Here is a 22,540-nt window from a genome sequence, read left to right as displayed (position 1 = left end):
GCTTGGACCTTATCATTTCTTGCCTCGACTACAGCAATACCTTGCAAAATGATCTCCTGTCTCTAGTCTGTCTCCTTTCCAATTCATCCTTCACACAGCTTCAAAGTGACCTTTTAAATTTCATATTTGATCGTGTAACTTCAAATCCCTCAACCTTTCTCAGCTACCTTCAGAGGAAGTACAAACTCCTTAGGAAAGTGCTTCGTGGTCTGCCGTGAGCATCCTGCCCTGCCCCACCTGCTTCCATAGTAGCAACATCCTCACTCCAGCAAGACTCAGGACAAGTGACATCATTCACACCCTCCCTACTGCACACACACCAAGCGTTTTCTCCCCTTGAGCCCTGCCCTCTGGCTCCTGTAACACCCTGTGTACTTGTATGAGGACACCTAGTGCACCCCACTGTGATGCTGGTTTCATCCTTTCTCTCTCCCCCACCCAACTGGAAGGTCCTTATGAGTCAGCATTGGTAGCAGAAGTCAATTTAATCCCAGGACAGGCCTCACTCTAGGTGCTCAGTAAATACTTAACTGGATAAAAGAATAAAAATAAAGAATAAAATGAATTTATTCAGAAAAGATTTATTAAGCATCTATTATGTATCAGACACTGTTCTAGGTACTCAGATGTATCAGTGATTTAAACAAAGATGCCCACATGGAGGTTACATTCTGGTGTGCAGAGAGGATGATAAAAAAAAATAAGGCAGAATAAATAAGTAAATCATATAATACGTTTGAAAGTGATAACTGCTATAGGAATAAAAGACAAAAAGTCCAGTAGGATAAGAGGATTCAGAGTCATGAGAGAGAGGGAGACAGTTTGCAAATTTAACCAGTGGTCAGGGTAAGCCTTATTTAGAAAGTGCTGTCTGAGCAGAGACTGAAGAACTGAGTGATGACCAGGAGAGAAAACAGCCTTGCAAAGGCCGAAGGCTGAAGATTGCTGGCCATATAACAAGGACACCAGTGTGGATGGCTGTTTAAAAGACAGTGGAATACATTCAAGAAAGCTCTAAAACTGAACCAGTGTGTCTCTGACATAGCGTGCACTGGTCCATCATTGAGAAGATTCCAGAGCTCAGAAGAAAAGCAAGAACAATAAGTTCAGTAAACAGAGATGGAAAAGTTAATTCACAAGCCATTAAAAAATGCAGATTAAAAGAAGAATCAGTTTTGAACTGGAAACAGATGACTTAAAATTTACATAATAGCCAGTGTTGGCAAACTATTTAAAGAAACAAATTATGATGTATTTATAAGATAAAATACTCTTAAGCAATTAGAAATCTTGTTGTAAAATATAATGCAATAAGAAAGTGTCTACTATATAGTGTTAAGTGACTAAGGAAGATTGCTCAATAATATATGTAACAAATTCCAATTTGTGTTTAAATTGTGCATATGTGCATTATAATATGTGGAAAAATAAATGCAGAGGAGTGAGAAGAGGGTAGTTTTCATATTCTTTGTTGTAATTTTCTATATTTTTCAAATTTTAAAATAGTATAATTTTAAGATCAAGAAAGAAAGCAATGCTATTAAAAAGACACAGAGAAAGTTCTGAAGCAGAATCTAACATATATTAAGAAGCATATAAAATTTTAAGAGAAACCTCATATATCATTGGGAAAGCAAAGCATTATTCAACAATATTGCTGCTGGTAGAAATGGATAGTTATTTGAAATAAAGCAAACAAACTAACAAAATGCAGGTCCTTCCCTCACATCATGAACTAAAATACATTCCAGTCATATTAAAAATATATATTAAAAAAATAAACTTTAGTTGAGTCTTCTGGTTAATGATGGCAGATTGGCCACATGTATTTACATATCCGTCTTCCTAAAATAGTGGGAAATTAGAAAAAAAATCTTGATATCCATAGCAACCGAAAAGACCAATGAAAAATGGAAAAATGTGGATGGAGAATCATCATTTTTTTAGCAGGGAGGAAGAAGCTACAAATAAAATACTGGTATAGGATGATATCAAAAGGAAGGAAGCTAATTTGCCAAGCAAAACCTCTGAGATCTCAGGAATTGTTAGTTATCAGTAACATGGAAGTGAGGAGGTAAGGAGAAAAGGTGCAAAAATGTGTACTGGCTGAACATCTGTGTGTGTGTGGCGGGGGAGTGGGGGGCAGCCGCATCCTCAGTTACACTTCCCCACCTGCCGTCTTCAGGATAATGCTAACCAGCCTCCTCATGATCCCATCCACATCTCTAGAGAACAGAATGTAAGTTTATTTTATAGTACAATGAAGTAGATTGAGGACCTGAGAACACGGTGGTCTTATAAATATTACATTAAAGACACACTCTAAGATGATTAGCTATTCAGCTCCTAGAAAATATCCCCCAGGCATATAGATCCAGGCAAGCGACTGAAGGATCATTCTCTGGAGAAACTAAATAGAGCCCATTCCATCAAAGTGTGTTCAGGATCCTAAAATGAAATGGCTGCTCCCCAACACACCCCCAGCCTGATCTCTCTACAGTGATGTCAAGCAGCCAATGAGTCTTATTCCTGCATCTGAACTTCTCATCAGCTTGTGAGCACATAATTCACAAATATAAAGTCAGGTACCTCTTAACGTTTGCAAATAGTTTTCAGTGAGAAAGGAAAAAATGCAACTGAAACAAAATAAATGAGTATGGAGGAAATAGAGATAACACAAGAAGGAAAAGAGACATTTAGAAATTCTAAATCTTACAGTGATGAGAAAAGACATTGCTTCTATAAACTAAGAGCAGTATACTGTGAAAAGTGAACAGAGGGTAAGAAAAAGTCATTAAAATTAGGAATATAAAAGTAAAATTAAATAAATACTTATATATGTGTATCTAGCAATGGAAAACATAGGAAAGGATTTACTAATGATTTCCACAGAAAGAGAGATGAAAAAATTTAATTCCATGGAAGAGTTCATGAATTAGAAGGACATTAACCTTGTTAAGGAAGTACCTTGTTAAGGAAGTCCTCTATGTTAGATAATAGCAAAGACTTACCTTCACATTTTGAAGGAAAAAAATATTACCATAAAGAATTTTATACCTAGCCAAGCTATCAAGTGACTGTGAAATACATAGAATAAATTAATTTTCAAAAATTCAAGGATTTAAAAAATTTGACCATCATGTGTTCTCCCTTTGGAAGATAGCAGGGAATTTATTTCAATGAAAGGTGAAAGTAAATCAAGGAAAAGTTAGGTATGGAATGCAGGAGGCACTAACACAGGAGCACTGTGAACCAAGTCTCTGCGTGTCAGTGATGGAGTAGGTCTAGACAAAAACCAGGACAAATGGGAAAAGGAGATAAGAAAGCTCTGGAAAGGAAGTATTCAGGAAATGAAGGCACTGATTACAGTTGGTCTTCCCTATTCACAGACCCAGAACATGCAGATGTGGAGGGCTGACTTTACTATGCCATTTTATATAAGGAACTTGAGCATCCATAGATTCTAGTGTGACAGGAGCATCCTGGAACCAATCCCCCATTAGGATGGAAGGATGACTGTATTGGCTATAACCGATCATTTCATAGAAAGTATTACAAGTATGATACAACTGGTGGATCATTGAAAGAAAAGTCAAGAAAAATATATGGAAGAATTAGCATAGGCATAAATTTCTACTGGTATTGCCATGAAATATTTACATAATTGTGTGTTGTCGGTTGAATCGTGTCCCCCACAAAGACATGCTAAATTTCTAGCCCTGGTACATGTGAATGTGACCTTATTTTGAAATAGACTCTTTGGAGATGTAGTCAAGTTAAGATGAAGTCACTAGGGTGGACCTGAATCCAATATGACTGTTATCTTTACAAGAAGAGAAGACAGACAGAAAGAACACCTGTGAGACTGTAGTTAAGGCAGCTGCAAACTGAGGAACTCCAAAGATTGCCGGCAAACTACCAGAACCCAGGAAGAGGCAAAGGACTCTATGGGTTTCAGAAGGAGAGTTCACCTTTGGCACTTTGATTTAGGACTTCTGGCCTCCAGAATTATAAGACAATATATTTCTGTTGTTTTAAGCCACCCAGTTTGTGGTAATTTTGTAGAGCAGCTTTAGGAGATGAGAACACATAATGTAATAAACACATAATGTAATCGATGATGTTACTATATGATATAATCAATATTTGCTAATTTAATAAAATTATTCTAGAACCATGTTGGCAGAGAGACACAGAGATAGTGGTGTAAGACTGCTACATCCTTATGAATTACAAAATAATTTGATAAATTAAGACATAGCAGTGGAATCACATTAAACATGCATTACTGAGCATCTACTCTGTAGTCTATTTATATGGAGATAGATTTATATGGAGATAATATCAGAAGAATACAAGCAAATTTAATTTCATACCTATCTCATAATTTACTGTGTGCCAGGAAGTGTTCTAACCTATTAACTTGCCACTCCAGTAACTATGTGACTTATTTTTACTATCATCATTTCCATTTTTATATGAGAAACTGATAGTGATTGAAAAACTAAGTAAGTGGCAAAACTTGGATTCAACCCAAGCACTCTAGTGTCAGAGTCTATGCTGATAACCACTGCAGTACATTGCTTCAGACAATCAGTGAGGATGTATAGCAATAAAGGGAAATAAATCGCCTCCAAGATGGTGGGTAAGGATGCAGGTCAACTGGAAACTCGTGTATGCTGATGGTTGTGCAGCTGTTTTAGAAAAGGTCTGGCCGATCAGCTCCATACATAAACATGTGATAGAAAGGGTGGTACCTGGGCACCAAAACGCATGAGGAGTAGAATAAATAAGTGTACTGTGGCATATCATATAATGAAAAACTAAACAGCCAATAAGATAAATGAAATACAGCTGATGTACTTTGGAAACACTTTGACAAACTAGCAGAATCTACCTGAAACTGCACACATACACACTCCGTAGTTCCACTTCCCAATCAAATGGGAACAAGTGTTCATCCAATAAAAAGGATAAGAATGGTCATAGAAGAACTCTATGCCTTAGCCCCAAACTGACTTCAAGTGTCCTTCCAAAATAGAGTAGATACATAAATTGAGGTATATTCATGAAGCAGAATATGGTTTATGTAGTGTAGTGATGTAAACAACAGCATAGATGAACCTCACACACAGAATGTTGAGAAGATGAAGCCAGATGAAAGGAATAGACACTTAATGATTTGTTTTGTAGAAGTTATTTGTTTTGTCTCCTCTATGACTTTAGATGTCAGGATGGTGACTACCTCCCACGGGAAGGGAAGTTGTAGGGAAAGGTGGTGTGAGGTGGGTATGGGGTGCTGATCGTGTTCTGTTTCTTTACCTTGGTAATGTGGGCAAGAGTGTGATCACTTGGGTATTATGCACTGAACTGTGCACCTGGGATTCGTGTACTTTTTATACATGTTCAACTGAATTTTTAAAATAATAGGCTTAATAAATATATCTCCACTGCCACTTGAAGGAGTCGGGTTTATGCAATGTAGAAATACAGGACATTTGTAAACAAGAAACCCTCTTGAGATGAGTAGTCCTGGTTAAGGACAGAGACGAGGACAAAGATTTGAGCCCTGGCTCAGTCACTTTACGTTTGCATCATGTCAGTCACATGTTTAATCCCATCAATTTCCTCAACTGTGAGGTGAGGAGGATAATATCTCACGGGGTTCTGTGAGTATTAAATGAGCTGTCAACCCATGGCTTACTTCTTCTCCAGGAAACCTATACTCCAAGCCAGATGTTGGGGAACACTTATTTCCCTCTTCAAAATGATGCCACCCTTCTTTTCTGCAATTGCTCTAAAACATTCCTTGCCTTGTGATATTCTATATTTTATTTGATTTTTAAATTTTTTTCTTATACTATTCATTTGCTCTTTCCATCTTCTGGAGGCCAGAAATTGCTCTACTCCCATGAGTCTAAGTTTTTTTTCCTTCTAAAATGAAATTAATACTAACAGTTATGACCTATAATATACCTATATAATACTTTTTAAGTGTAAAGCATCCCCAAAGTATAAAAGATTATTCGTATAAATGTCTAATATTCTCACAACACTTAACAAGCCCCTTATTGAGGCTCTGGTGCATTTTTGCTGATTTGATTTCCGGCCCAGCCTGTCTGCACCTTCTCCCTGCTGCTTTTTCTGCTCTTAGCTTTTCTTTTTTTTTTTTGCCTTTTCCCACCTGGTCTTCTCCAAAGGAACCACTGGCACCTACTCCTTACACTAGCATCAAAAAGAGTAAGCCATGGACACAATACATTTTTTCCCCCAGAACCTGGCTCTGAATCTTTTTCGTTTATTCTATCTTGCTCTTTGCTTCCATTTTTCCGAATTTGTAAGATTCTATACTTCTCAGTTTGCATCTGGTGTTCTTACCCTGGCCCCTGGTTTTGAGTGTCTGAACACACTGGTCCTCTAGTGTCAGTCTCAGGCTTTCTTCTAACCTTGATTCCCATCCACCTGTCCATCTGACAAGAGTAAGCATAAACCCGCATCCATGACCTTCTAAGTAGAATATGTTCTGATGAGACATTTAAGGGGACTATTTAAAGGAAATGTTTTCTTTTCTTTTTTTATTTTTGAGGGTGTTAAGGGGGGACAGAACAGTAACCACTTATTATTTGGACTATTCTCATAAGCTATCTTTTATAAGTGCCATGTTCGTAACCAAGCAGGACACTATGGGACACTCCTGGGACAGACCCCCCCACCATTTCCTCTGCCTGCCTCTTGTTTGTAGAAAAATTTTAGCCTCCTAGGCCATCCCCAAGTTCCAAAGAACAAATTTAATCAGAGAAGTGAGAAGATGCAGAAACAAAGGGAAAGAGTCAAGCAAGACAAAATAATAACAGTTTAGCCATTACACAAAGTCAAGGACATTTAATTCTTCCTCAAGGGCTATAGATAATATTCTGAGACATGTCCTTGAGCTGTTTTGCAGATACTGAAATCCCCACCAGGTGGAAGAATTTAACTGTATGCTGACCACAAGCAAGTAGAGCCCAGACCGGTTGAAACCAGAAGGTTGATGATGTTGACTCCCGATTACCTCATCACCAGCCAATCAGAAGAATGTCCACGAGCTAAACACACACCATGCAACCCCTTCCCTCACACTGTCTTTAAAAACCTTTCCTTGAAAGCCATGGGGAGTTCAGGTCTTTTGACCATTAGCTGCCCATACTCCTTGCTTGGCCCTGCAATAAACTCTGCACTTTCCTTCATCAAAACCTGGTGTCAGTAGATGGCTTTATTGCACATATATGAATGGACCCAAGTTTGGTTTGGTAACATGTTTATGACCTAATCATTCCAGGTTTTGCATCGATGTCTACATGCCACTCCCTTCTTTCAAGGAATGTTTTATAGTAAAAGCACTGGTCTATCAAAATAAAATCAAAGCTTTATTTAGGGGGTAAACTTAGGCTGCTAAAACACTGTGTTGGCTGCTGTTGAAATACTGTCTTTTGAGAGTGAAAAAGAGAGTTATTTCCATGACTTAAAGAATTTTAAGAAAATGAGTTAGTCGTAAGGTTTATTAATCTTTCCAGAGAACATATTGATTAGTCTTAAAGACTGGACAGTTAAGTAAGTGGTGGCTGGGACATCTATTTTCTACAAAACTGGAAAAATAAACCTGGTCCTAGAAGAATGTATGATAAAATAAAACATGTGAATCAATGTTGATTCTTTAAAAAAAAGAAAAGGGTGGTTTTTTTTTGCTTTTGTTTTGGTTTTTTTCTTTTTGGTTTTTTCTTTTTGGTTTTTGCTTGGAAGATGTGGGAGATGGGAATACAAATGGGATATGTTAGGGAAGGTAGATCTAAAAACCCAGGAGAAGGTATGAATTACCGAGAACTGTGGTTCTTAGGGACAATTTTGTCCCCCAGGGGAAATTCTGCAAAGCCTGCCCTCACTTTTGGTGGCCATACTAGGGGACGCTACTGACTTCAGGTGGGTGGAGGCCATCGATGTTGATAAGCATCCCACAGTGCACAGGAGAGCCCCTAACAGAGGAGACTTATCTGGCCCCAAGTGTCAACAGTACTAAAGCTGAGAAACCCTGAGTAGAGAATTGCAAGTTGAGAGGAGGGAAACAGTGGGAAGATTGTGAGATTTTAGAAAAAAGCAGGTGCTCAGACAGGTCTCTTTAGGTTTTAGTCGCCAGAAGAGTGAGACTGGAGAAGCCGCCAAGTAGAGTGGGAGAAGACAGAGGTGTTGAAGAGAGTCTCAAAGAAGCTTTGCATGCTATTAAGTGTTATTGTCTCTGTCAATTTTTCACAAGTTAAGATATATTACTTTTCAAGTTTTTAGAGTCAAATTTGAGTTTCTTTTGGGTGTGACAGCACATTGAGATATGCTTAAGGAGAAGGTCAAGAAGGCTTCGTTTATGGGGTCCCCTACACTACTACTACTTCTCTAGTCTGTAGAGGCCTGTCTTCACCATTGAGTGGCCAGTGGGGGCCAGCCCCCGTGACAGGACCAGTTTCTGATGGACATTTCCTGGCCCCTCTGAAGATCTAGAGCTTTCTCTTGGATTCTTTTTTGTATCTGACAATGACACTCTGGGAATATAACCTCTTTCAGTGGGCTCCAGATTTTTGAAGTTTTCTGCCTTGTGCATGTGAACTCATTACCCATTTCATGAGTCTGTTCATGTTGATCCTAACGGTTTCTGCTAAGCTTTTTGCAATCTTGTCAGGAGGAGGAAGGTTCAATTCTAACAGCTGAAATTTCATGTTTAATGAAGGCTTAATATGAAAATGACTGCTGCAATCAGAAGAGGTCCCAGGGAGTGACCTGTGAAAAAGAGGAGTTTGGATAGCAACCACACCTGTTAACTGAGAATCTAGCCCATAAATGAAACTACTCTTATTACAAAGCTCCAGTTCGTTCTAGTAAGTACATTATTTTCCCCAAGGGCTCATATTACTCATATTTTTAAGGGTCAGAAAAGTCATAAATCAAAGTTAAACTTCCAGGTAAGAAGGAAATACATTTAAAATATTATATCAGTATTTATTTGAGGAAAAGAGATACACGACACGTACTACATGGGATTGCATGCATGTAGGTAGACAGCTACCTACATGTAGGTAGATACCCTTTCCTTACTTCTTTCTTAGGAGTAGAACCCTGATTTTGCTAGGTACAAAACTTCCTCTTTGATTTAAGCCAATTATTCTCACTCACCCCCCTTGCCAGCAATGGGTTTAGGCATGAGCATGTGACACACTTTTGGCCAATCATATCTGAGAGAGTCTGATGGATGTTTCTCAAAATACCTGTATCCTTGTTCTAACTGAGAGACACAAGGAAGAGTCCCTCTTACTCTTCCAGAGAATGCTGTCATGTCTGGACGTAATGTCTGGGATGACAGTCTTCTTGTAACGATGAGTGGTAAACTATCAGCCTAAGACTGAGCAGAAGTGTAGAGAGAAACTGAGCTCTCAATTACTTGGTTGTAATGTTGAATTAACCAACTTTAAGCCATCCCTCTTCTGGGCTTCTTATTTACGAGGATAATGTTTAAGTTGATTCAAATTGGGATTTTCATTTACCTGTTCCAAAAAACCCCCACTAACTAATGGAATAACTTTATGTTTGCCATGGAAAGTATGCTGTCTTCCTTTCCTAAAGGAACTACTTTGTACTAGTGAGTCAGAAAAATTCGTGAGCCATCCTTCCTCATAGATGAATGAACAGAAGGAACATTTTGTTTAGGAGAAGGCCTCCTGGCTTTGGTTTTATCTCCATACTTACTTTCTATGTGTCCTTAAGTAAACTGAGCTTTATCTTGAATTCATCAAGTCTATATATTCAACATGAATATTAGTATGTGTTCACTTAAAAGTTTATTTCAAAGGTATCCTAAACAGGGTCCATAGAATGTCAGTTTTTATCTTCAGAACATCTACATAAATTATCTGATTTGTCAATATTAGTCTTCACTGTTCCTGGTGTTCTATGTAAATTTGATATGTATTGTTGCATGTAACCTGGTAATCCCAGGTCAACAGGCATCTAGAAATCTCTTTTAAAATTCATCATGATCTTCAATAAATGATTAAGAAACAATTATATAATCTGTTATGTATACAAACATGACTCCTAGATTGTAAGAGTTGGCAAACTAAAAGAGAATTATTATCAAAGTCATGTAAATTTAACATGTTTATTGAGTGCCTACTACTATTTTCACCACTATTGACATCACATACATGTATAGTGTTTTGGGAATTATAAAGTAATTTTGTATCTGTTTTTCAGTTTAATCAGATTAACATATATCCAGAACTGTGCCAGATGCTGACGAAATTCAAGAAAAATATAAAACTGGCTTGGCTAACTGAAATAATGCCAAACAAAATCTTTATGGAAAAGTTTTACTTAAAGCCAAATATCGGTGAATTTGAAAAGAGGTATTAGATCTAGAATTTTACAGTAAATTACAGGAATCCTAAAAGAAATTGCTTCAGTGACCTGATTGCAGCCACCAGGAATGTAATGCATGACACTAATATGACAAAAGAAAAAACTGTTTTGATTAGTGACTCCATGGCACAATTCTAAGCCCCAAAAAGATAGATACATGAAGTCTGTAAATTAAAGAAGCTGTTTTTTTATGTAGACACATCTATCTTACTTAAAGTGTGTCATTCCTATGGAACTTACACATTTCAAAATATTAATTTTCCATTTGAACCTGAAATTAAATCTGAAAAATTTCAAAAGAATTCTCTACAATGCAACATAGTATAGTCCTCTTCATTAAAGTATAGAAATTATTTGATATTTTTCTTATATGTCTTTGAATTTTTATCCATGGAGAGTTAGGCAGAAGGCTTGACTGATTTTTTAGCATATTAGCTTTTTTAAAAAAAATGACTTTTTTTTAAAGAAAGCAATAGAGAAAATGGTCTTTCTTAGAGGTAAGATAAATCCTCATAAAGACATGAAGATACAGAATATACTAATTCTGATTCAGAATTTGCAGTTTTAGAAGTTAAGAATGTCACTGAATCTCAAAGTCTTTATTAAAAGTATGATGATCAAAAACATGGAATTTGCAATGTGGCAGAATCCCTGACTTCAATCTTACCTCTTTCATTTTCTAGCTGTGTGAAATTGGAATATGTGCTGGACTTCTATAGGTCTTACTTTTCTCATTTATAAAATTAAAACAACATTATCTACTCTAGATGTGAAAATCCTCAACAAAATAATATCAAACCAAACCTTGTGACAAAAAATATATATATAATAAAGATTATACACAATGACAAAGTGGGATTTATCCCAGGAATGCAAGGTTGGTTTTTTGGGGAATTTTAACATCTTTATTGCAAGGTTGGTTTTAACATGTGAAAATGTAATAATGTGATAATTATATGATTATAAAATACAGAAAACCTGGTTATTTTAATAAATGAAAAAGCAATGACAAAATCCATCACCTCTTCATAACAAAGAGACTTTACAAACCAGGAGTAGAAGGGAGCTTGTTGAACTTGATGAAGGAAATCAGTGAAAAATCTAGCTACCATCATACTTAATTGTGAAAGACTGAATACTTCCCTACTAATATCAGGAACTATACTGGGATGTCTCCTTTCACTAGTTCTATTCAACATTGCACTGAAATTATTGGTCAGGACAAATTGAAATAAAAGGCATCCTGACTGGAAAGGAATAAATAAAATCACTCCTATTTATAGAGGACATGATCTTGTGCACATATAAACTCCTAAGAAACACATTACAAAGTATTAGAACTAATAAGTTCAACAACATAAATGCACAAAATTGATGGTATTTCTATACATTAAGTAATTAAAAATCCAAAAATGAAACCAAGAAAACAATAACATCAAAAATTTATAAATAATTAGAAAGAAATTTAACTAAAAAAATGCAAAACCTATACTCTAAAAACTGTAAAACATGTTGAAAGAAATTGAAAAAGATCTAAATAAATAAAAGACATCTCATGACCATGAATCAGCAGACTTAATATTAAGATGTCAATATTCCCCAAATTCATCTACACACTCAACACAACATTTATTATAATCTCAGCTACCATTTTTTTCAGAAATTGACAAGCTGATCCTAAATTCATATGGAAATTCAAGGGACCCAGGATAGCCAAAACAATCTTTAAAAAGAAGAATAAAGCTAGAGGACTCATGCTTCCTGATTTCAAATTTTACTACACAGCTACAGTAATTAATACAGTGTGTACTGGCATTAAGTACCAGCATAATGATAGACATGAAAATCAATGCAATAAAATTGAAGGTTCAGAAATAAATACTCACATTTTTGATCAATCAGTTTTGACAAGGATGCCAAAACAATTAAATGGGGGAAAATACAGTATATTCAACAAAGGCTGGAACATCATTTGTTGAATATACTACTCATCATCATTTCTTGGATATCCACCTCAAACTTTATACAAAAAATTAACTAAAAATGTATGAAGATTTAACTGTAAGGGCTAAAACTATAAAGCTCTTAGAAAAAAACAAGTGTATATCTTTGTGATACTAAATTAGCAATGATTTCTTAAATACAATATTAAAAGCACAAGTGACAAAACTAAAAATAGATAAAATGAACTTCCTCAAAACTGAAAACTTTTGTGCTTCAAAGTATAACATTAAGAAATTAAAAAACAATCCACAGAATGAAAGAAAATATAAGCAATATATATCTTATATGAAACTAATATATAAGGAATTCTTACAACTCAATAATAAAGGGAAAAATAACCCAATTAAAAGTGGGCAAAGGATCTGAATAGACATCTTTCTACATGAAAATATGTTCAATATCATTAGTCATCTGGGAAACGCATATCAAAACCACAATGAGATACAACTTCATGTCCACCAGTGTGGTCAGAATCAAAAAGACAGATAACAACAAATGTTAACAAAACTTGGAGACATCAGAACACTCATACATTCATACATCTTTGGTAGGACTATAAAACAGTACAGTCACTTTGTAAAACAATCTGGCAGTTCCTCAAAAGGTGAAACACAGTTACCATAGAACCCTCCATGCATCCCAAGAGAAATGAGAGCAAATGTCCACACAATAACCTGTCCTTGAAGGCCCCCAGCAGCTTTATTCATAACAGCCAATAAGTGGAAAGAACTGAAATGCCCATTGATTATTGAATGGATAGATAAAATATGATATATCCATTCCATTTCAAATGGAATATTATTTGACAATAAAAAGTTTTCCAAATAATAAAATTATTATATGATACACTCTACAACATGGGTGTACCTTGAAGTTGTTTTGCAAAATGAAAAAAAAAAAAAAAAAACAGCCAGAAAATACCATATATTGGTAGTTGACTAGGGCTAGGAGGGTTGAGGGGCTATGAGAAGTGACCACGAATGGGTAAGACCCATGGCTTTGGTTGAGGAAATCCTCTAAAATTAACTGATGATGGCTGCAGAACTCTGAGTATATGCTAAAAACTACTGAACTGTATACTTTAAGTGAGAAAACTGCATGGTATGTGAAGTATACCTCAGTAATTACACATGAGATATATAGCTACAAATAGAGAAATAAATACTAACAGAAACAAAAGAAAGGGAAATAGACAAATTCACAAGGGCTAAGCAAAAAGGGAAAATGAACTGTTCGGAAGATGTGAAGAATTTCTTATCATCAAGTCATATATATGGACATACATATACATACATATGATTTATGATTTGTGTCCTGATAGAAAAATCTTATATAACATATAAAACATTCCGAAAGGGGGTCCTCGGGAAGATGGCGGAAGAGTAAGACGCGGAGATCACCTTCCTTCCCACAGATACAGTAGAAATACATCTACACGTGGAACTGCTCCCACAGAATACCCACTGAACGCTGGCAGAAAACGTCCGATCTCCAAAAAGGCAAGAAACTCCCCCCGTACTTGGGTAGGGCAAAAGAAAAAAGAAATAACAGAGACAAAAGAATAGGGACGGCACCTGCACTAGTGGGAGGGAGCCGTGAAGGAGGAAAGATTTCCACGCACTAGGAAGCCCCTTAGCGGGCGGAGACTGCGGGTGGCAGAGGGGGGAAGCTTCGGAGCCACGGAGGAGAGCGCAGCCACAGGGGTGCGGAGGGCAAAGCTGAGAGGTTCCCGCACGGAGGCTCGGCGCCGACCAGCACTCTCCAGCCCAAGAGGCTTGTCTGCTCACCCGCCGGGGCGGGCGGGGCTGGGAGCTGAGGCTCGGGCTTCGGTCGGATCGCAGGGAGAGGACTGGGGTTGGCGGCGTGAACACAGCCTGAAGGCGTTAGTGCACCACAGCTAGCCAAGAGGGAGTCCGGGAAAAAGTCTGCAGCTGCCGAAGAGGCAAGAGACTTTTTCTTCCCTCTTTGTTTCCTGGTGCGCGAGGAGAGGGGATTCAGAGCGCCGCCTAAACGAACTTCAGAGACGGGCGCGAGCCGCAGCTACCAACGCGGATCCCACAGCAACAGGGGCGCAGAGGGAAAAACGGAGAGATTCCCGCACAGAGGCTCGGCGCCGAGCAGCACTCTCCAGCCCGAGAGGCTTGTCTGCTCCCCCGCCGGGGCGGGCGGGGCTGGGAGCTGAGGCTCCGGTTTCGGTTTCGGTTGGATCGCAGGGAGAGGACTGAGGCTGGCAGCGTGAACACAGCCTGAAGGGATTAGCGCACAACAGCTGGCTGGGAGGGAGACCGGGAAAAAGTCTGCAGCTGCCGAAGAGGCAAGGGACTTTTTCTTGCCTCTTTGTTTCGCGGCGCGCAAGGAGAGGGGATTCAGAGCGCCGCCTAAACGAACTCCAGAGAAAGGCGCGAGCCGCGGCGATCACCGCAGACCCCACAGCAACAGGGGCGCAGAGAAAAAAAAACGGAGAGACTCCCGCACAGAGGCTCGGCGCGGAGCAGCACTCACCAGCCCGAGAGGCTTGTCTGCTCACCTGCCAGGGCGGGCGGGGCTGGGAGCTGAGGCTCGGGTTTCGGTTTCGGTTGGATCGCAGGGAGAGGACTGGGGCTGGCGGCGTGAACACAGCCTGAAGGGGTTAGCGCACCACAGCTGGCTGGTAGGGAGTCCGGGAAAAAGTCTGCAGCTGCCGAAGAGGCAAGAGACTTTTTCTTGCCTCTTTGTTTCGCGGCGCGCAAGGAGAGGGGATTCAGAGTGCCACCTAAACGAACTCCAGAGAAAGGCGTGAGCCGCGGCGATCAGCACGGACCCCAGAGACGGGCGTGAGACGCTGGGGCTGCTGCTGCCGCCTCCAAAAAGCCTGTGTGTGAGCACAAGTCACTCTCCACATCGCCCCTCCCGGGAGCCTGTGCAGCCCGCCACTGCCAGGGTCCCGTGATCCGGGGACAAGTTCCCCGGGAGAACGCACTGCCCGCCTCAGGCTGGTGCAACGTCACGCCGGCCTCGGCCGCCGCAGGCTCACCCCGCCTCCTCTGTACACCTCCCTCCCCGCGGCCTGAGTGAGCCAGAGCCCCCGAAGCAGCTGCTCCTTTAACCCCGTCCTGTCTGTGCGGGGAATAGACGCCCTCAGGCGACCTACACGCAGAGGCGGGTCCAAATCCAAAGCTGAACCCCAGGAACTGTGCGAACAGGGAAGATAAGGGGAAATCTCTCCCAGCAACCTTAGAAGCAGAGGATTAAAACTCCACAAACAACTTGATGTGCCTGCATCTGGTGAATACCTGAATAGACAACGAATCATCCCAAATTCAGGAGGTGGACTTTGGGAGCAGGATATATTAATTTTTCCCCTTTTCCTTTATTTGTGAGTGTATATGTATATGCTTCTGGGTGCGATTTTGTCTGTATAGCTTTGCTTTACTATAGCTTTATTTTACTTCACTATATTATAGCCTCTTTCTTTCTTTCTTTCTTTCTTTCTATTTTTTCTCCCTTCTACTCTGAGCCGTGTGGACGAAAGGCTCTTGGTGCTCCAGCCAGGCATCAGGGCCGTGCCTCTGAGGTGGGAGAGCCAACTTCAGGACACTGGTCCACAAGAGACCTCCCAGCTTCACGTAATACCAAACGGCAAAAATCTCTCAGAGATCTCCATCTCAACATCAAGACCCAGCTTCACTCAACGACCAACAAGCTACAGTGCTGGACACCCTATGCCAAACAACTAGCAAGACAGGAACACAGCCCCATCCATTAGCAGAGAGGCTGCCTAAAATCATAATAAGGCCACAGACACCCCAAAATACACCACCAGACGTGGACGTGCCCACCAGAAAGACAAGAGCCAACCTCATCCACCAGAGCTCAGGCACTAGTTCCCTCCACCAGGAAGCCTACACAACCCACTGAACCAACCTTAGCCACTGGGGACAGATACCAAAAACAACAGGAACTACGAACCTGCAGCCTGTGAAAAGGAGACCCCAAACACAGTAAGATAAGCAAAATGAGACGACAGAAAAACACACAGCAGATGAAGGAGCAGGGTCAGAACATACCAGACTTAACAAATGAAGAGGAAATAGGTAGTCTACCTGAAAAAGAATTCAGAATAATGATAGTAAGGATGATCCAAAATCTTGGAAATAGAATAGACAAAATGCAAGAAACATTTAACAAGGACGTAGAAGAACTAAAGAGGAACCAAGCAATGATGAAAACCACAATAAATGAAATTAAAAATACTCTAGATGGGATCAATAGCAGAATAACTGAGGCAGAAGAAAGGATAAGTGACCTGGAAGATAAAATGGTGGAAATAACCACTGCAGAGCAGGATAAAGAAAAAAGAATGAAAAGAACTGAGGACAGTCTCAGAGACCTCTGGGACAACATTAAACGTGCCAACATTCGAATTATAGGGGTCCCAGAAGAAGAAGAGAAAAAGAAAGGGACTGAGAAGATATTTGAAGAGATTATAGTTGAAAACTTCCCTAATATGGGAAAGGAAATAGTTAATCAAGTCCTGGAAGCACAGAGAGTCCCATACAGGATAAACCCAAGGAGAAACACACCAAGACACATATTAATCAAACTGTCAAAAATTAAATATAAGGAAAACATATTAAAGGCAGCAAGGGAAAAAAAACAAATAACACACAAGGGAATCCCCATAAGGTTAACATCTGATCTTTCAGCAGAAACTCTGCAAGCCAGAAGGGAGTGGCAGGATATACTTAAAGTGATGAAGGAGAAAAACCTGCAACCAAGATTACACTACCCAGCAAGGATCTCATTCAGATTCGATGGAGAAATTAAAACCTTTACAGACAAGCAAAAGCTGAGAGAGTTCAGCACCACCAAACCAGCTTTACAACAAATGCTAAAGGAACTTCTCTAGGCAAGAAACACAAGAGAAGGAAAACACCTACAATAACAAACCCAAAACATTTAAGAAAATGGGAATAGGAACATACATATCGATAATTACCTTGAATGTAAATGGATTAAATGCTCCCACCAAAAGACACAGGCTGGCTGAATGGATACAAAAACAAGACCCATATATATGCTGTCTACAAGAGACTCACTTCAGACCTAGAGACACATATAGACTGAAAGTGAGGGGATGGAAAAAGATATTCCATGCAAATGGAAATCAAAAGAAAGCTGGAGTAGCAATTCTCATATCAGACAAAATAGACTTTAAAATAAAGACTATTACAAGAGACAAAGAAGGACACTATATAATGATCAAGGGATCGATACAAGAGGAAGGTATAACAATTGTAAATATTTATGCACCCAACATAGGAGCACCTCAATACATAAGGCAAATACTAACAGCCATAAAAGGGGACATCGACAGCAACACAATCATAGTAGGGGACTTTAACACCCCACTCTCACCAATGGACAGATCATCCAAAATGAAAATAAATAAGGAAACACAAGCTTTAAATGATACATTAAACAAGATAGACTTAATTGATATTTATAGGACATTCCATCCAAAAACAACAGAATACACATTTTTCTCAAGTGCTCATGGAACATTCTCCAGGATAGATCATATCTTGGGTCACAAATCAAGCCTTGGTAAATTTAAGAAAATTGAAATAGTATCAAGTATCTTCTCCGACCACAACGCTATGAGACTAGATATCAATTACAGGAAAAGACCTGTAAAAAATACAAACACATGGAGGCTACACAATACATTACTTAATAACGAAGTGATCACTGAAGAAATCAAAGGGGAAATCAAAAAATACCTAGAAACAAATGACAATGGAGATACGACGACCCAAAACCTATGGGACGCAGCAAAAGCAGTGCTAAGAGGGAAGTTTATAGCAATACAAGCCTACCTCAAGAAACAGGAAACATCTCGAATAAACAACCTAACCTTGCACCTAAAGCAATTAGAGAAAGAAGAACAAAAAAACCCCAAAGCCAGCAGAAGGAAAGAAATTATAAAGATCAGGTCAGAAATAAATGAAAAAGAAATGAAGGAAACAATAGCAAAAATCAATGAAACTAAAAGCTGGTTCTTTGAGAAGATAAACAAAATTGATAAACCATTAGCCAGACTCATCAAGAGAAAAAGGGAGAAGACTCAGATCAATAGAATTAGAAATGAAAAAGGAGAAGTAACCACTGACACTGCAGAAATACAAAAGATCATGAGAGATTACTACAAGCAACTCTATGCCAATAAAATGGACAACCTGGAAGAAATGGACAGATTCTTAGAAAGGCACAAACTGCCGAGACTGAACCAGGAAGAAATAGAAAATATGAACAGACCAATCACAAGCACTGAAATCGAAACTGTGATTAAAAACCTTCCAACAAACAAAAGCCCAGGACCAGATGGCTTCACAGGTGAATTCTATCAAACATTTAGAGAAGAGCTAACACCTATCCTTCTCAAACTCTTCCAAAATATTGCAGAGGGAGGAACACTCCCAAACTCATTCTACGAGGCCACCATCACCCTGATACCAAAACCAGACAAAGATGTCACAAAGAAAGAAAACTACAGGCCAATATCACTGATGAACATAGATGCAAAAATCCTCAACAAAATACTAGCAAACAGAATCCAACAGCACATTAAAAGGATCATACACCATGATCAAGTGGGGTTTATCCCAGGAATGCAAGGATTCTTCAATATACGCAAATCAATCAATGTGATACATCATATTAACAAACTGAAGGAGAAAAACCATATGATCATCTCAATAGATGCAGAGAAAGCTTTCGACAAAATTCAACACCCATTTATGATAAAAGCCCTGCAGAAAGTAGGCATAGAGGGAACTTTCCTCAACATAATAAAGGCCATATATGACAAACCCACAGCCAACATTGTCCTCAATGGTGAAAAACTGAAACCATTTCCACTAAGATCAGGAGCAAGACAAGGTTGCCCACTCTCACCACTATTATTCAACATAGTTTTGGAAGTGTTAGCCACAGCAATCAGAGAAGACAAAGAAATAAAAGGAATCCAAATCGGAAAAGAAGAAGTAAAGCTGTCACTATTTGCAGATGACATGATACTATACATAGAGAATCCTAAAGATGCTACCAGAAAACTCCTAGAGCTAATCAATGAATTTGGTAAAGTAGCAGGATACAAAATTAATGCACAGAAATCTCTTGCATTTCTATACACTAATGATGAAAAATCTGAAAGTGAAATTAAGAAAACACTCCCATTTACCATTGCAACAAAAAGAATAAAATATCTAGGAATAAACCTACCTAAGGAGACAAAAGACCTGTATGCAGAAAATTATAAGACACTGATTAAAGAAATTAAAGATGATACAAATAGATGGAGAGATATACCATGTTCCTGGATTGGAAGAATCAACATTGTGAAAATGACTCTACTACCCAAAGCAATCTACAGATTCAATGCAATCCCTATCAAACTACCACTGGCATTTTTCACAGAACTAGAACAAAAAATTTCACAATTTGTATGGAAACACAAAAGACCCCGAATAGCCAAAGCAATCTTGAGAACGAAAAATGGAGCTGGGGGAATCAGGCTCCCTGACTTCAGACTATATTACAAAGCTTCAGTAATCAAGACAGTTTGGTACTGGCACAAAAACAGAAATATAGATCAATGGAACAGGATAGAAAGCCCAGAGATAAACCCACACACATATGGGAACCTTATTTTTGATAAAGGAGGCAAGCATATACAGTGGAGAAAAGACAGCCTCTTCAATAAGTGGTGCTGGGAAAATTGGACAGGTACATGTAAAAGTATGAAAATAGAACACTCCCTGACACCATGCACAAAAATAAACTCAAAATGGATTAAAGACCTAAGTGTAAGGGCAGACACTATCAAACTCTTAGAGGAAAACATAGGCAGAACACTCTATGACATACATCACAGCAAGATTCTTTTTGACCCAGCTCCCAGAGAAATGGAAATAAAAACACAAATAAACAAATGGGACCTAATGAAACTTAAAAGCTTTTGCACAGCAAAGGAAACCATAAACAAGACCAAAAGACAACCATCAGAATGGGAGAAAATATTTGCAAATGAAGCAACTGACAAAGGATTAATCTCCAAGATTTACAAGCAGCTCATGCAGCTCAATAACAAAAAAACGAACAACCCAATCCAAAAATGGGCCGAAGACCTAAATAGACATTTCTCCAAAGAAGATATACAGATGGCCTACAGACACATGAAAGAATGCTCAACATCATTAATCATTAGAGAAATGCAAATCAAAACTACAATGAGATATCATCTCACACCGGTCAGAATGGCCATCATCAAAAAATCTAGAAACAATAAATGCTGGAGAGGGTGTGGAGGAAAGGGAACACTCTTGCACTGTTGGTGGGAATGTAAATTGATACAGCCACTATGGAGAACAGTATGGAGGTTCCTTAAAAAACTACAAATAGAACTACCATACGACCCAGCAATCCCACTACTGGGCATATACCCTGAGAAAACCATAGGTCAAAAAGAGTCATGTACCAAAATGTTCATTGCAGCTCTATTTACAATAGCCAGGACATGGAAGCAATCTAAATGTCCATCGACAGATGAATGGATAAAGAAGATGTGGCACATATATACAATGGAATATTACTCAGCCATAAAAAGAAATGAAATGGAGGTATTTGTAATGAGGTGGATGGAGTTAGAGTCTGTCATACAGAGTGAAGTAAGTCAGAAAGAGAAAAACAAATACAGTATGCTAACACATATATACGGAATCTAAGGGAAAAAAAAAAAAAAAAAAAAAGGCCATGAAGAACCTAGTGGCAAGACGGGAATAAAGACACAGACCTACTAGAGAATGGACTTGAGGATATGGGGAGGGGGTGGGGTGAGATGTGACAGGGTAAGAGAGTGTCATGGACATATATACACTACCAAATGTAAAATAGATAACTAGTGGGAAGCAGCCGCATAGCACAGGGAGATCAGCTCGGTGCTTTGTGACCATCTAGAGGGATGGGATGGGGAGGGTGGGAGGGAGGGAGATGCAAGAGGGAAGAGAAATGGGAACATATTGTATATGTATAACTGATTCACTTTGTTATAAAGCAGAAGCTAACACACCATTGTAAGGCAATTATACTTCAATAAAGATGTTAAAAAAAAAAAAAAAAAAAAAAAAAAACAAAAAAAAAACAAAAAAAAAACATTCCGAAACAATCAATAAATAAACAAGAAAAAAAGCAAAGAATTCAATTAGAAAAATAGACAAAGGCTTGACTAGGTACATTTTGACTAGGTAATGTTTTGACTAGGTAAAACATTTTCAATGTAATTTTTCATTAGGGAAATGCAAATTAAATCACAGGGTGATACCACTTGCATTCCTTCCCAGAATGAATTAGAGAAGCATGGGTACTGACGTGGAGGAACCAACCTCATCCACCCTTCTGGTGGGAATTATTTATGCAGACACATCAGTAGTATTCACCAAAGGTAAACATTTATCTTCCAGAAATTTATAATCCAGAATTCCTCCCCAAGGTACAGCCCCAAGGGAAATGTGTGCATATGCACCAAGACACATGCATGAATGTGTTCACAGCGGGGCTATTCCCAACACCCAAACTGAAGCCTATTCAAATGACCACCAGCAGTAGAATGGATAACTGGAGGGCGGCACATTCCCACAGTGCAATCCCATACAACAATGAGAATATGTGGGCTACAACTGCATATAACTACATGGACAAATCTCACAAACATAATGTTGATCAGCGTAACTAAGGCACAAAGAATATGCACCACATGATTTCACTTATATGAAACTGAAAAACAAATGAGGTTCATCTGTGGTGTTAGTAGTCGGATATGGTTCACTTTGGGGAGTGGGTGATGAGAAGGGGATTGGCAGTCATGTAAAAGCCGTTTCTTATTTTGATCTGGGTTCTAATTACACAGTTGTGTTAATTTGTGATATTTTATTGAACTGTACATTTAGGATTTGTGCTGTACACTTAAAGGCTATAACATCCTTTTATGATGTGTAATTTAATAATCTGTCCACAAAATCAATCAAGATCAAACAATATATAGCTTAGACATGTCACCTGT

General features: G+C 38.8%; 1 long non-coding RNA gene across 1 annotated transcript in view; it reads left to right on the top strand.

The window, feature by feature from the left end:
- LOC309643898 overlaps positions 1-21,253 on the top strand; it is a 169,840-nt gene extending 148,587 nt beyond the window's left edge. The window contains exon 2 of the long non-coding RNA XR_014254136.1: positions 20,952-21,253. This is a non-coding gene — a long non-coding RNA (uncharacterized lncRNA). The remainder of the gene's footprint in view (positions 1-20,951) is intronic.
- Positions 21,254-22,540: the final 1,287 nt, after the last annotated feature.

Source organism: Balaenoptera physalus (genome assembly GCF_965194825.1).
Source record: "Balaenoptera physalus genome assembly, chromosome: 15".
Classification (NCBI taxonomy): Eukaryota; Metazoa; Chordata; class Mammalia; order Artiodactyla; family Balaenopteridae; genus Balaenoptera; species Balaenoptera physalus.
The sequence above is the reverse complement of the archived record's forward strand: the minus strand, read 5'-3'. Positions and strand labels throughout refer to the sequence as shown.